Below are 17,001 nucleotides of genomic sequence, written 5' to 3' on the forward strand. Positions count from 1 at the left end.
TGAAACCATGGGCAAGTTTGTTTTAATGCCTCCGAGTCTCTGTTCACCGAGCAGCATAAATGGCTACGCCACAGCCATTCATTGGACCACAGCCATTCATTGGACTGTTTAGTGATGAAAAGTGTGGGTATTCCCACTTTTTCCAGTGTAACGTAGGCCACATGCCCTCTAGAATGGGCTCTCTCTAAAGTTCTCTAGAGTGTAGGCCAGTCCACTGGCAGTGGCTTGAGAATGCAGTTTCTGGGTTTGCACCTTTATCTTTGTTACTTTTGAAGACATATTCAATCCTGTTTGTTTCGTGCCGAATTGCAGAAACCGATGATGATGGTGGCAGCGCCCAACGTGGGCAGGGTCAGAGGTCACAGACGAGCCCTCGCCCCTGCTCTTCGTGCGGCTGCAGCCCGGAGGATAAGACGTGCACGCAACGCTGCGAGCAGACGTGTCCGCAACCAGGCCCACGTCCCCCAGCCTCCACTGCTGCCCACGCCTCCAGCACCTGCGGTGACCAGCGCTCAGGACCCTGGGCCAGCTGAGCTCACCTCCACCGCTGCCTACCCCTCCAGTGCCAGGGGAGACCAAGTCTCATGATCCTGACCAGCCGAGCCCACCTCCACCGCTGCTGCCCCACGTATCCTGCTCCTCGGATGGCTGCAGCCCGGAGGGAAATACGTGCGCGCAACGATGCGACAGGATGCGGCCACAACCAGACCCACGTTCCTCCGCCTCCACTGCCGCCCACCCCTCCGGCACTGGCGAAGACCGGCGCTCGCGACGCTGGCCAGCGAGGCATCCCGTCGCTGATGTCCATCGTTACATCGCCGGCGGGCACCGGCGCTCGCGATGGTTACCGCGGACAAAGACCACCGCTGCTGGTCACTCCGCCACAATCCACCACCGTGGCCGCCGCCGCCGCCGGAGCCGATGCGCCCGCCGGAGCTGGTTCCCCGGTGAGGTCTGCCCGTCCGCGCGGCACGCGGCGCCGTCGGCGTCCCCGCCGTGACGCTGTAGACGTCCCGCCGTGGCTCGGGTATCGAGACCCCAATGGTTTCACGTTGACATGAACAGAGAACACTGCTCCCGATACCAGGTGGTCTGGTAGCGAACGATTCGCACGAACACTACGCAGCGATGCACTCACCAAGACCAGCACATGCATACACACACTCGCACAAGTGGATGGAACTGTACCGGACCGAAATGGTTGCTTTAGAGGGGCTCTCTGCTGCTCCCTTTGGTGGACATTGCCATTTTGGTCGCGGTGGGAAGGGCGTGGGCGAGTTTTGTTCCAACAACGAATAAAACTTGTGCTCCTCACCGCAGTTGTCAACGCGTCGTACGTGTGCAGGTGGATTGCGGTGCACGAGAAAAAGGTGCATTATGTGCTCAACACACACACACACTTAAACATCGTGCGTGTACAGTAAACGCTTGTTAATGCGACACATTGTGGGGTTTCCGGCCTTTGCCGAATTATCCAATATTCCGATTAATGTGCAATGGTACTCCACAGTGCCTCCTGCCCCAATACATTATGTTTTCCAAATTTGGTGAAGGTGGGGGGTGAGGCGATGGTGATGGTGGGGGGGTTGGGCAGATAGTGGTGGCGGAGGGCACGGTGAATAGTGATGGTGGGGGTTGGGGCTTTTTGTGATAGTTGGGGGGGGGGTGAGATGGTCGAGCAGGATGGAGGGGAGGCGGAGAGAAGATTTTCAGACGAAAATCTTCTCCCCGTGGCAGCGCCTTTTTCCCGATTCAAGGCCTCCTGCAAAAGTCATTATAAATATTCGAGAGGTTGACTCTCAGGTGGCCTCCCACTTCGTGGACCCGCTCCTCGGCCACGCAGGAGGAGCAGGCCCTCTGTGACCCACGCCGTCACCCCCACCGCAGCTCGGGGGTCGCTTTGCGGGACGAGCCAATCAGCTGCTGCTGTCGGGTCCGGCTGCTCTTTTTCCGCCGGGGTCGTTGAGGTGGCTCCATGGCCGCCTCCATCTCGAGGCGGATGTCCTTGACAGCAGCCTCCTCCCAGAACCCGACTGGAGAACTGGTCGACCTCAGATATAACTGAGGACCGCACGGGCACAGACAGCAGCTGCTCACATCCGGGCAGGGGCGGCTCGGCCCGTCAGGAGTCAGGCGTCGTGGAGGAGGTGGATTCTGGGGGAAAGCGAGAACTAGGGCAAAGTGGGGGGAATGCCATCAGCACTGGGCAGTACCTGGACAGTAGCCTTAATCGTCACGCAATGCCAGCACTCACATTCGTCATTCAGTCATCGACGTCAACATGCTATTATCATTGTACTTGAACGTCGGCCGCACGGAAAGATTGCGATTGGAACGGAGCTTGCAACATGTACGACCCAAAGACATCATCGTGACCTTGAAAAGGGTGGCCTTGGCTAGGTAACGTGTCTAGACGGCCATGTCATCAATGTTTTTATTGTAATTATATACTTATATTTAATATCAACGTAATTGTAACGTGTAACGTTCTACGATGGGGGCGGAGCCTGCAGAAGAAGAGGGCGGGGCCACCACAGAGGTCGTGGCAGTGACGTCACCAGAGGGCGGGGCTCGAGGCCTGGACTGTTGGCAACAGTTGGAGCGGGGGGGGGGGGGGCGCAGTTGCCATGGCTACCCGGGTTTGTTGTTGTTGCCCAGCCACATCGCCATCATATTTACTTGTTTAATTAGCGCTAATGTTCTTGGTTATTTCGGTGAAGTCACGCTGAGGGGAAACAATAAAATAATATATAAAAAACAATAAAATTCTCACGACGTTTCGACTGTAACGCAAACAGTCATCATCAAACAGTCATCATCAGCAAACACCTGATGATGACTGTTTGCGTTACAGTCGAAACGTCGTGAGAATTTTATTCTTTTATATATATTATTATTATTTTATTGCTTCCCTTCAACGTGGTGACTTTACCGAAAGAACCAAGAATGTGAATCACTGCAGTCGCGAAAGATTTAAATCACAATTGGCGCTCGTTTACCATGTATTTACTTATTGTTACCGAGACTATCCTCACTAACTTACTTGTTTAAAAGATGGCAACTCGTCACGTTTTTAAGATGGAAAAACCAAAGAGGCAAATGTACATACAAGTGCCGCTGGGAGATGCGGCCACAAGCCAAAGAGTAACACACCTTGAATGTCATAAACTCTACGTATGAATGTACTCGTAATCGGACCACCTCCTTTGCCAGTACCAAAATATAATAATAGGGTTTTTCCACTTTTTTTCTGGCAACAAAACTGAAACCTTTTTTTAATTGTTATTATGATTATATTTTGGTACTGGCAAAGGAGGAGGAGGTCCAATGATGTAGATGCTTAACCCCGAGCTCCTCATTACTTTGATAGTGGCATTGTCTTTGAGCTGTACGACGCCTTTTGGCGTCATCTGGTCGAGCACCAATTGGGTCGAGGCTCTAAAGAAAGCTGTCTCTGGTGTGGACCAATCAGATTCAAGGACAATGCATCATATTATAAGAGTGTGTGTTTTACTGGTAGGAACGAAGTTGTAAACTGAGTGTACCAGCCTGCAATAGATTAATACGTCCGTCCGTCCCCTTTCAATACTTTAACGAAGTGAAATCTCGTGCTGTTGGGTGTAAAATCAGCAATAGACAGCGCAGAGACTTGTCCTACCAGCCCACCCTGCAGGGACCTGTTTGTTGATGCATTTTTGACCACAAGTATTGTGGTTAATGCAGTAACATGAATCCTTGTAAAAAAAAGGTTTCAGTTTTGTTGCCAGAAAAAAGGGGAAAAACCCTATTATTATATTAACGTACTCATCGTCGGTATTAAATAATTGTTTACTATCGATCAAGCACGGGCAAGTCAAAGTTGTTTCCCACTGAAGCAAGTGAGTGGTGGTGTTGACTGGTACTCGTGATGAGCACCTGCCCCAAGTCTGTTACGGCTACACGGGGGGTTTCTTTCCTCGTCTTTGGTCAGAATCTCAATCTATATTCACGCTGGAGGAATACGATGAACCCGAAAGCTCGTTTTCACAGATGTTCAGTACCTTGGTTCGCCTCGTAGACCACGACCGCTTCAGCCCAAGCGGCTGTGGATGAGGACCTCGCAGGCTTCTTAGAATCCGGAGTGAAAAAGGAGGGGAACCGGGGGCAGAGGGAAAAAATTGTGAAGCGTGCCGCTAAGCACGCTCCTCACGTACAGCTGCAGAGACGAAGATCCCCCCCCTGGTAGCCTTGGGCCAGAGCCGTGCTGAAGACCAGCACGGCACACCACGCCTGGCCACCTTTGTCTCCCCTATGCTGATGTTTTCAAGGGGAGGTCTCCACATTGGGTAATGTTTGTTGTCTCAGTGGACGTAGAAGAGGCCCACGACTTTTTCAAATAAATCTCAACCACTGTAGAATATAAATTCGCGCTACTCCTCTAGCGAGGCAACAGCCCTGCCGACTCCCCACACGGGAATCTACACACACACACAGCGACACTCGCTCCACTCACCATGCCAATGTCTTTCTGTGCAATCTTCTCGTACGAGGTCATCCTTCGGGAACCTTGAGCGTGGCAAGAACGCAGCTATTTGGCTGACGTCACGGCACGTCACGTGCTCCGTGGTGCACGAATCAGAGAGGAGCCCAGCACACGAACCACTAGCACGCGCCTCGCGCACCCTTCTGAACAGACTGTTGGTAGAAGGTGCACACACACCCCAACAAATACACTTCGTATATAACACGCATGAATACGAATGTAAATACATGTTCTGTTGTCCAAATATTGAATTCAGATACCAACGTGGTGCTGCGGGGTATTTGTCTTTGCGTGAGTGTGTAAATGTGGGAAGCGGTAGTGTCGTGATGAACACACTTCGCCACAAAGTCGGCCAACTAGTTAGATTCCCGCTCACGGCAAAGACCAGTGACGATTGTCTGAATCGGTTATGGCCTTGCCTCGGTCGATCACTGTTACGTTGTTTTTATAGCTCTATTTTGGTGTTTTTGAAAACGTTTTGGTTTAGCCATGTTTGTTTGTTGTAGTACAGAGTTAGCCTGATAACTTTAATCTAAATTTTCTTATGGTTGTTATTGTTTGACTTGCATCCCACTGGAATTTTTTGCACACAGCGTTGAAATGCGGTGTTTTTTCTGGAAGACTTTGCTGTTTTTCTGTTGCGTGTGGCCACTTTAAGATGTTTCCTTGTTCATGTTTTTGTTTGTTGCGGTTGCACCGGAGTCAAGAGGTGCTTGGCTCACAGGGCTATATACCTAAAAAATAAACTTGAATTAGCACGGTTGGCTACGTACGGTAATAAAGAAGTTCAACATACGTACAATGAAAGCACCAAAGAGTAATTCCTGCAGTCACGAAAGTGCCAAATCAAGTTTGATACGTACACTGCACGACAAAGTCGGAGATCCGACTGAAATTCCCAGCCATGGCCAACATCAGTGGTCAGTGATACCTGAAGCACTGCTCATCGCCAACCCATGCTGTCAAGGGGTGCCTCTGCGGATGTGTATACTTTAACTTAGCTATTTCAATGCTAAATTCTATGCTAATTCCTTTGTCAAGGGGTGCCTCTGCGGATGTGTATGCTTTAACTTTAACATAGCCTTTTCTGTGACCAGTAACAAGCTAATCACTCAGCCATTTCAATGCAAAATTATATGCTAATTCCTTTGTCAAGGCGCTTTGTTTCTTCTCACACAGCTTAAAGGTCGTGATCTGAGTGTGGCTTTTTCACTCCAGCGCTGTCCTACCAGACAGTCTCGTCCCTTCACCTGATGAAGGCCGCTTGTGTTGTGGCCGAAACGTCGTGAGAATATTATTGTGTTATTTTATTTTATCAATTTATTATTTTATTCTCATTCTACGTGACTTTACCGAAAGAACCAAAGAAGATGAATCCTTGCAGTCACGAAAGCTTTAAATCGAAATTTAAGCGTAGTGAAGTTATGGTCAAACAACCCAGATCATCAACATGGCAAAAAGAAAGGCCTTCATCTAGCCGTGGATTGTCAAAGGTCTGCTGAGCTGCATTCTTCATATGCAAATCGATGGTATTCACATTCTGGTGTTTAAAGACGACTTAAGTCATAATTACATCTCTTTAAAGCCTAATCAAAACAGCCACCAAGTTTTATAAAAATAAAACGCCCACTTAAAATATATTTTTAATAACAAATATAATACAATTAATGTGTCCTGCAACGCCTTGATAAGTCTCACAACACACTTTGGTGAGTCCTGCTTTGCAAAATACCTGACCAGTACCTCCTCAGTAAACAAGAGTTCAAATACAACTCTTGTCCGCACCAATATTACCCTCGCATCCTGTCATCCGCCGGTCCTATACGGTCCACAAAAAACTCCTATTACTCGCACCCCTGTTCGTCATATCACCCACGGATATCCACATGTGTTTTCCCATCCCTGCAACGTGGAATGACATAATCCCGTCATCCGCAAATCTTTCGAGGATAAGAGAGTCGCCGCGTGCGGGTAACAGGGCCGGAGGATAAGCGGAGTTCTCCGGAACACGATTGAAATGTCGGTGCTGTGCTGTGGCTCGCCTGTGACACGTAGCCCGTTGGCACGTGGATGGGAGGTATGGACCCATTGGGAAAAATCATGGGAATTTTGGTTGGACCTGGTTCCAGAGCCAAAATCAATAGGACGTTTTTGCCAGTATTAAAGGATGAAAAAATAAGAATATGCTTTACCCTTTCTGGCAATTAAACAGCAGGTGTTAAGATGTTCAAACACCAAATTGAAACCATTTGCAAGGAATCAAGTCTGCATGACACCACACACACCACTTGTGGTGAACATGCAAACAAACATGCTCTGATAATATATGGGCATTGTCTTGGAAACTGATTGGCCTACACCATAGACAGCCTTCTTTAGGGCCTAGTCTCACCAGTGTCAGACCAGTGAAGGCCAAAACGCGAACGATACAAAAACAATGTACTATCAGAGCATTTATAACTTGGAGTGAGCAGCTAGAAAATTGGGACATTTTTGCCAGTATCAAAGTATGAAAAAATAACAATAGTGATTTGAAGCTTTGGTGACTGCAGGGATCCATACTCCTCACAAGGGAGCAGACATCGCAGCTGTCACGATTTTCACCTGAAGACGGGCACTTGTGTTGCGTTCGAAACGTCGTGATTTATTTCATTTTATTTCCACCTACGTGACTTTACCGAAAGAACCAAAGAGTATAAAGAACAATAGCGTTTACCGTTTCCGGCAATAAAACAGCAGGTGTTAAGATGTTCAAACACCAAATATAAACCTATTGCAAGGAATTAAGTACTGCTTTAACCACACGTGCTCTGTTACAGTTATATACACAATGGGTCCATGTTAACCAACCCAACGCCCCCACACAACACCCCCACCACAATGCTAAAATACATTCAGGAATCTTCATTCTGGAATCCAATCGCAAACCAAACGGAATCGCCGAATCGCGACGATTTGCATAATTGATCGCTAGGATGCGAGACATCTCGAGTTTAATATGATCGATGTTTTTACTTGGTTTTGCATTCCGAACTGCAATCGTGAGCCTGGACAATTTGCTCGATTGAGATGATTAATCGGCGGCCAACTCGAGAGGACAATGCCGGTAAGGGGGGAGGGGGGGCGAGTTTACGGATTAATCCAGCAGAAGATTCACTCCGGGTGACTTTCTTTCGAAGATTCGGGGATGTTTGTTTGTTTGTTTGCCCCCGCCCCCCCATTTCCAGAGCCAAAATCAATTAGTTTGATCGCGACGCCAGTTTGAATTAGGGTGGCGGACACAGCGGGCTAACCGCTTGTTGTTCATCACAGCCACATAAAGCCACCTGGGTTAGATTCCAGACCGCGTGGGGAGTGTCTCTACGTTTGCGCCTCTGTTAAAACTGTACAGTAGTCACCCTACAAGGTAACCGGTACCGGTCATACTCATCGCAATCCTGAAACAAATCCCTTAAAATCTGTGAAATTAGAATTGGACAGCAGCTGCAGCAACTTTGGCCGCAAATTATTGCAGAGCCCACGCCCCCCACCCCCGCCCCTCCTGAAAAAGTCGAGTGACTGTGATGTTCTCCTCTGGGGTCAAACGATTGAAATAAGAAAATAATATTTAGAAAAAAAAACACTTTTTTTTTTAAAGCACGCTTTAATGTACCTTACTGGTAATGTAATAACTCCACGACTCCAGGAAGTGGCCCCGAAGCTTGCCGTGACGTAAGGGAACCCGTGGTGATTTACAGCCAACGTTAGTTGAGCGTGGAAAATTAGACCCAAGCTGAAACATCTCCATATATATAAAAGGCAAAGTTGTGAATGTGTGTGTCTGTTCAAAAATGTTTAGCGTACTTCCCGACATGCAACAAACTTGAAATTTGCCATGTGGGTACTTTCCAGACTGTACACCATGCAAAAAATTATAAAAATACACCTTTTTTTTGGGGGGGGGGGTGGGGGGGGTGAGCTCAATAATGCATTTATTTTTTGCACGGCAAGTGAGCTGTGACGTCAAATCTATCATCTGACCCGCGCATGTGGAAGTGTAACGCATTGTAGTGTAGCGGTTAGCGTGCTGTGTGTGTGTGTAATCTGTGTGTGTGTAATCTGTGTGTGTGTAATCTGTGTGTGTGTGTAATCTGTGTGTGTGTGGAAGCATAACGCATTGTAGTGTAGTGGTTAGCGTGCTGTGTGTGTGTGTAATGTGTGTGTGTGTGGAAGCGTAAAGCATTGTAGTGTAGTGGTTAGCGTGCTGTGTGTGTGTAATCTGTGTGTGTGTAATCTGTGTGTGTGGAAGAGTAACATATTGTAGTGTAGTGGTTAGCGTGCTGTGTGTGTGTGTATCTGTGTGTGTGTGTGGAAGCATAACGCATTGTAGTGTAGTGGTTAGCCTGCTGTGTTTAATCTGTGTGTGTGTGTGGAAGTGTAACATATTGTAGTGTAGTGGTTAGCGTGCTGTGTGTGTGTGTGTATCTGTGTATGTGTGTGTGTGTGGAAGAGTAACGCATTGTAGTGTAGCGGTTAGCATGCTGTGTCTGTGTAATCTGTGTGTGTATGTATATTTGTCTGTGTATGTGTGTGTGTAATCTGTGTGTGTGGAAGCGTAACGCATTGCGGTTAGCGCTCTGTGCTACGAACCCGGCGACCCGAGTTCGATTCCAGCTCACTGCCCCCACCGGTGACGATTATTTTAACCGGTCCTGGGTCTCCCCTAGGTCGACTCAGCCTCAAGCGAGTAACTGCTGTGGTGTGTGAACATCGCCACTGGGGGGACAAAGGCGTGTGGTGGATCCAAGTCCCGGGCGAAGCCGGGGGTAGTACAGCTGGTAACATATAAAACATCTTCTTTGGTTCTTTCGGTAAAGTCACGTAGAATGAGAATAAATTAATAAATTAATAAAATAACACAATAAAATTATCACGACGTTTCGGCCACAACACAAGCGGCCTTCATCGTCCCTTCACCTGATGAAGGCCACTTGTGTTGTGGCCGAAACGTCGTGAGAATTTTATTGTGTTATTTTATTTTATCAATTTATTATTTTATTCTCATTCTACGTGACTTTACCGAAAGAAGCAAATAAGATGAATCCTTGCAGTCACGAAAGCTTTAAATCGAAATTTAAAACATGTTTAAAAGTTTGCAGTCGATACCACATTGGGAAGTGGGTAAAAATGTAGATACAAGATTTGAGGATACAACAGAGTGAGTTAATAGAAAGCGTGTATTCTTGGTTCTTTCAGTAAAGGCACGTAGAAGGGAAATAATTAAATAAAACAATTTAATTCTCACGACGTTTCGATTGCAACACAAGCAATAATCATCAGGTGTGAAAACCACTTTTTTCAAATTTCCTTGCTGTGGTTTTTACACCTGATGATGATTGCTTGTGTTGCAATCGAAACGTCGTGATAATTTTATCGGTTTATTTTTATTATTTTATTATTTCCCTTCTACGTGGTGGTGACTTTACCGAAAGAACCAAGAATATGAATCCCTGCAGTCACGAAAGTTTTGGATCGAAACAGAAAGCGTGTAAATAAACATCCGTTTTGTATTGTTGATTCTAAGCGGGTTTTTTTTGTGATATTCCCCCATGCCCCCCCCCCTAGGCAAAATTAGTATTTCAGCCGATGAGATGTGCAGGTGAATTTTTGATGGCCTTACACCGTATCGGCCACACCACACCAATACCAGTTACCTGGTGTGCTGTGTAAACATCGCCCACTGGGAAGACAAAGGCGGTCGGGCGTGGTTGCTGGCCAACCCCACCCCCTCCGTGTGCCCCGGTGCCGGCCTTCACAGGTGCTGCTCCTCGCTGACAGCGCTCGCCCCAACAGTCTGTCACAGGCGACACGGTGACGGTCAAGGTCTCTGTAGAGTGTTTACAATGAAAGCATCAACATCTCGCGACTAGAAACAACAACAACAACAACCAAACAAACAGCCGCCGCCTTTCACGACTAAGTTGGCGGGAGACGTCAACCACGGCGCTTGTGCCAGGCTAGGTGCACCTTGAGGCAAGTGCACTAAACAAAACAAAAACCCAAAACCGCTCTCGTCTGCCCATGGATCTACATCCACCAACCCAAACGCAGAAGCAATGTATACGTGTTAAACTTCTTTCGCACCGTACGTAGCCAACCGTGCTAATCGCAGAGTTCCAGAGCCACGTGGACAGCATGCAGAGACCAGTGTCGACGAGACCCAAAAAAAGGGGCAGCAATTGTTGAACAGAATCATTGCGTCTTGCGTTAATTGTGAAGTAAATGATTCATGTTTTTTTGTTTAGTATCGAGATTCGGTTAACCCCAAAGTCGTCAACGCCACACACACGCACGCGTGCGAACTAAACTATAAACATGTTTTTATATATATTCTTGGTTCTTTCGGTAAAGTCACCACGTAGAAGGGAAACAATAAAATAATAAAAATATAAAACAATAAAATTCTCACGACGTTTCGACTGCAACACAAGCAGCAATCATCATCAAATTTTCTTGACTGTGGTTTTCACACCTGATGATGACTGCTTGTGTTGCAGTCGAAACGTCGTGAGAATTTTATTGTTTTATATTTGTATTATTTTATTGTTTCCCTTCTACGTGGTGACTTTACCGAAAGAACCAAGAATATGAATCCCTGCAAGTCACGAAAGCTTTAAATCAAAATATACTCAAATGTAAAATTCTCCCATAGACTACAATGTTAAATTCTCAAAGGTACGCCAATGTTAAATTCTCCCACAGACGCCAATCTGAAATTATCCTATAGACGCCAGTGTTGAATTATCCCATGTTTATATATTTACCCAGTTAAGCCCCCCCACTTAGCCACTATAAAGGTAGTCCCCGACTTACGATACAGGGTAGTCCCCGACTTACGATGGAGATGCGTTACGACTCCATCGTTAAGTAAAAAATATCGTAAGTCGAAGATGGGCCTAGCCTAACCCAGAAGTCTTAAAGAATGGTGATAATTTAGCAAAACAGAGCAATATACAGTACCGTACTGTATAAAGTATATACTGTATTTATTTATTACAATACTGTATTGGCACAGTAAGATGTAAAGTAAAAAAACAAGGTAAAATTATCAGCCTACCTATATGAACTGCAATATAACGAACGTTTTTTTTTCATTAAACAATCCTATCTGCTACATATATAAAACACTTTTAACGTGCATTGAACCTACGTACCGTATCGTGGTAACCCTAAAATGAATGAAATCGCTAAAGCAAAGTATCATCATACATTCTGTCCGTCGTCTGGCATACGTGAGAATTTTATTGTTTTTTTATATATTTTTTTATTTTATTGTTTCCCTTCAACGTGACTTTACCGAAAGAGCTAAGAATATACCTGAACGATGTTAAGCTTATTCTTGGTCCTTTCGGTAAAGTCACCACGTAGAAGGGAAACAATAAAAATATATAAAAATATAAGACAATAAAATTATCACGACGTTTCGACTGCAACACAAAGCAATCATCATCAGGTGTGAAAACCACAGTCAAGAAAATTTGATGATTGCTTGCGTTGCAGTCGAAACGTCGTGAGAATGTTATAGTTTTTATATTTTTATTATTTTATTGTTTCCCTTCAACGTGGTGACTTTAGCGAAAGAGCTAAGAATAGACTTTAACGATGTTAAGCTTATTCTTGGTTCTTTCGGTAAAGTCACCACGTAGAAGGGAAACAATAAAATAATAAAATATACATAAAACAATAAAATTCTCACGACGTTTCGACTGCAACACAAGCAATCATCATCAGGTGTGAAAACCACAGTCAAGAAAATTTTATGATGATTGCTTGCGTTGCAGTCGAAACGTCGTGAGAATTTTATTGTTTTATATATATTTTATTATTTTATTGTTTCCCTTCAACGTGGTGACTTTACCGAAAGAACCAAGAATATGAATTCCTGCAGTCACGAAAGCTTTAAATCAAGATGTTAAGCTTGTTGATGGCCACATTAAAGTACGCTGCTGCTGATGTGTTTGCTTGCCGGGAGAAATTATATTTTTTTAAAACAATTTTGTCGCTAACGCCATCGTTAAGATCGAAATATCGTAAGTCGGGGACTATCCGTATATTTACTCAACTAAGCCACTAAATATAGTAGCTTTTTGTTTCTTCATAATAGTTCAACGAAGCGCGCGCGGAAATGTTAATATCGTCAGATGAATACACAGCAACCATTCCGGGCGCCAAGTATGAGTACAGTACAACTAATTGTACAGTGACCGCGAGTTAATTAAACTTAATTTTGTTTTTAAAAAGACCACCACACACACCGCGATATAAATGGAGGGGGGAGGGGTGTAGTTTTAATTGTGTGTAAGTTTGGTGCTCTGTGTGTAGGCTCTTAACGAGTGCGTCAAATATATGTACTGGTTTTTTTACTCTATACACCGTTTTGTGTTTTATTACTTTAGCTAACTTTAGCTCGCGGTTAAAACAAACTCTACAAGAGCTCACCCCGAGGTGCAGCGAATACACAAACTGGGAGGGCTTCGTTAGTGAGCAGGGGGTATGGAGTAGAGGAATCCCTTATTTGTTAAAGATCAATTAGATGTACAGTACAGTATAGTTAACTCTTTAAGTGTAAGTAAAGTCACGTCAAAGGTGATTTGCTGCTCGAATGAAGCGTAAGAGTTAGTGTTCATCTACTGGCCCTGGAGGTCACCGGGTGAAGTTTCACGATCGCATGACGGGGTTAAGTCCATCCATTTAACAACAATTATTAACTTACCCACATAGCTGTACTGTACTAACTTTAGCATGGGGGGAGACTTGTTTACTCAGCCACTGAGACTTTGGAGGGCTAAATATATAAGTTGATAGGCTTCAAACATGCAATTGAGATGTAAATATAAGTCAGATGGAAATGTATACACATAACGTAAACTTATATGCACATTTCACACTGCTATTTAAATAAATTAATTTACATTAAACTTTACGATCTATGGACCTTAAGGTATTTTTTATTTAAAGTGAAATTTATTTTGATAGGGCCTTACATATGCATAAACAATGTAAATTTAACTGGTAAACATCAAATAAAAACACGAGTCAGTTCAAGAGAATTTGCTGTTAAAATGAGCATAAGAGGCGGCGTTCATCTTACCCGTTTACAGGCCCTGGAGTAATCGGTTGCAATTCCATGTTCGTACGACGGGGACAAGTCCATCCATCGTAAGTAACCGTAAACTAAATTTTGATTTAAAGCTTTCGTGACTGCAGTAATTAATATTCTTAGTTCTTTATTATTTTATATATATTTTATTGTTTCCCTTCAACGTGACTTTACCGAAAGAACTAAGACTATAACCGTCAACTATTTCCGTTCACCGCCATTCAAACCGCTCCAACCACACGTGGTGTCCGTCACGTGCTAGTGACGTAATAACCATTGGCTGACGTCACGCCGCCGGAAGTGTCGTCACGACGACCGCGAACTTTGCCATCGTTGGCTGTGGTTTTCACACCTGATGACGATTTGCTTGTGCGTTGCGGTCGAAACGTGAGAATTTTATTGTTTTATATATATATTTATTATTTTATTGTTTCCCTTCTACGTGGTGACTTTACCGAAAGAAACAAGAATATCGTTGAGGAGACTTTTATTTTATTTTTGTTAAAAAAATTTGTTAAAAATAAAATAAAAAATGTTTTTTGCTAAACATGGCGAGTTCCTTCAAACACGTCTTGTGGCTTCTGGGCATCCTCCTAATCCATCGTGGGGAGCATCCAGAAATGTCCGCGGTCGAGAACTCCACGACAACCTTCTACGAGTTGATGAACAACAACCACCACAACAACCACCACCACCGCGAGTTAATTAAACTTAAACCGAGCGTCTCTCCAGGACGAGTTGATGAACAACAACAACAACAACCACCACCGAGCGTCTCTCCAGGACGGCGTCGTCGCACGCCGCGTGGGAGGGCGACCTGGGCAGGTAAGGAGCAGGGCCACCCCCCCTCCCTGTAGCAGGGCCACCCCCCCTCCCCCCACGTAGCAGGCCCCCCCCCCCCCCCCCCCACGTAGCAGTGCCCCCCCCTCCCCCCACGTAGCAGGGCCACCCCCCCCCACGTAGCAGCCCCCCCCCACACACACGTACCAGGGCCCCCCCCCCACGTAGTTCATAGTTCTATTTATTTGGTATAGCCCTGTGAGCCATTCGGCTCTTGAATCGGGTGTAACCGCAACAAACAAACACAAAAACTAAAACACGAACAATAAAAACATCTTAAAGTGACTTTGTGTGTGACTGTGCAAACAGAAAATCCATGAACACAAAAAAACATCAAAATATGCCTGAGATAGCACCGTACACCAACGCTGTGTGCAAAACATCCCAGTGGCACGCAAGTCAAACAACAACAACAACCACAAGACAACTAAGTTTAAGGCCATCAGTCTAACTCCGTACTACAATAAACAAAAACGTGGCCAAACCACACACAAAAACCAGCGAGGCGACACACGGACGGACATCACAAACAGCACACACACAAGAACGGCAAAACCGCACAGAGGCAGCAATGAATCTCCCTGGCTTTAATCGTTTTGATAAGATTGCGACATGCGCACTGACCAGATGAATGTGGACTGAGAGGAGGAAGAGAGTGGTGGGAGATGCGTTGAGAGATGGGGAGTTCGATATCTATCGGGAGAGACCAAGGACGCATGGAGTCGGGAGATTTTTCAGAGATGTCATCATAGAAGGCTGTAAGCATCTGTTTGGAGATGCACCAGGAGGAGGAGGCATGCGTATTATTTTAACTGGGCTATTGTATACGTGTGTATTATGGTAACGATTGATGATAACAAGCGTTGGTAATCATGGAAGTGTGTGTACAGATGATGTGGGTGTTGTATATTATAATTTATGATGACTGTGATCGTGATGGTGGTCGCGGTCATTACCAGCAGCAGCGATGATGCTGTGATATTCCTTATGGATAGTGGACAGTTAAGATTATTAAGATGACGAAGATAACGATCATGGTGATTTAATACGAGAGACGATGATGCTACTGCTCCATGATGATGTTGGTGCTCTAAGACTCGCGCAGATGATTTGTGTGCTTGCAAATTCCCTGCGGGGAATCCCCACGTAAATATTCCCATAGACCACTGCGCGCTGTGCAATCCGAGGGTTCAACAACCATCATCATCACCACCAACAACATAAATCATCAACACCGTCGTCATAATCATCAGCTCCTGCAGCAACATCACCACCACCTCGGCCAGGACCACCATCATGACAATATCACTTACTGTGCACCGTTATTGTCGTCAACGTGCCACCATCACCACCATTACCACCACCACTACCATCATCACCATCATCACCACCATCATTAACATAGTGGACAATATCGCCATCATCACCACCACCATCAACACTCTCTCACCTGACCTGGCGATGGCCCGCCTCTCGTTCCGTTCCTCTTCCTCCCCCCTCTCCTCTCTCCATCTCCTCTTTTTGTTTCGCCTTCCCACTCCTCTTCAGTGACGAGCTTCTTCCTCCCTCTGCTGCTGCTCTCACTGTCCCTCTCTAACCTGTGCCATGCCTCTGTCACTGTCCCTCTCTCCCTGTGCCATGCCTCTGTCACTGCCTGCCTCGGTCACTGTCCCTCTCTCCCTGTGCCATGCCTCTGTCACTGTCCCTCTCTCCCTGTGCCATGCCTCTCTCCCTGTGCCATGCCTCGGTCACTGTCCCTCTCTCCCTGTGCCATGCCTCTGTCACTGTCCCTCTCTCCCTGTGCCATGCCTCGGTCACTGCCCCTCTCTCCCTGTGCCATGCCTCTCTCCCTGTCCCTCTCTCCCTGTGCCATGCCTCTCTCCCTGTGCCATGCCTCTGTCACTGCCCCTCTCTCGTTTTTTCAAGGATCAGAAGAAACAAGATGCTCGGTGTATTCGGCAACTTGGTTCCGTTCATCATTTCGGTTTTGTTTGTGTTTTGTTTAATGCTTTGTTTTACGTAACCCCTGCCCCCTTTTCTTTTCTAGAAGGAATTATTTATTTTAACTTCAACATTTTTTTTGTTTTTTCTTCACGCCGTGCCGGGGGGCAGAGCCACGAGCGGCCGTCGCGTAACGTCGTCACCCGCTACGTCCTCGAAACGCTTTCCTTGGTGGTCGTCGCGATGCTGCTGCTACTGCTACTCCTGCTGTTGCTACTGCTACTCCTGCTGCTGCTGTTACTGCTGCTACTCCTGCTGTTACTGCTGCTACTCCTGCTGCTACTACTGCTGCTGCTACTACTCCTGCTGCTGCTACTACTGCTGTTACTACTGCTGCTACTACTGCTACTACTCCTGCTGCTGCTGTTACTGCTGTTACTACTGCTGCTACTACTACTACGCCTGCTACTCCTGCTGGTGGTGAGGAGTCACGTGGTTGCGCTGCAGCAGCAGAGACCTTCCGCGACCACCCAGAGTGCGCTGTGCGATGCGCGCTCGT

General features: G+C 46.1%; 1 long non-coding RNA gene across 1 annotated transcript; it reads right to left on the minus strand.

The window, feature by feature from the left end:
* Positions 1-2,837: 2,837 nt before the first annotated feature.
* LOC142906421 (uncharacterized) lies at positions 2,838-14,026 on the minus strand. Its single transcript, XR_012930236.1, has 4 exons — positions 13,653-14,026; positions 10,216-10,355; positions 4,493-4,674; positions 2,838-4,107 (listed from the first exon to the last, which is right to left on the minus strand). It is a non-coding gene; the product is annotated as an uncharacterized LOC142906421 (long non-coding RNA).
* Positions 14,027-17,001: the final 2,975 nt, after the last annotated feature.

Source organism: Petromyzon marinus, chromosome 64, assembly GCF_048934315.1.
Source record: "Petromyzon marinus isolate PM22_M1 ecotype Great Lakes invasive population chromosome 64, UKy_Petmar_22M1.pri1.0, whole genome shotgun sequence".
NCBI lineage: Eukaryota > Metazoa > Chordata > Hyperoartia > Petromyzontiformes > Petromyzontidae > Petromyzon > Petromyzon marinus.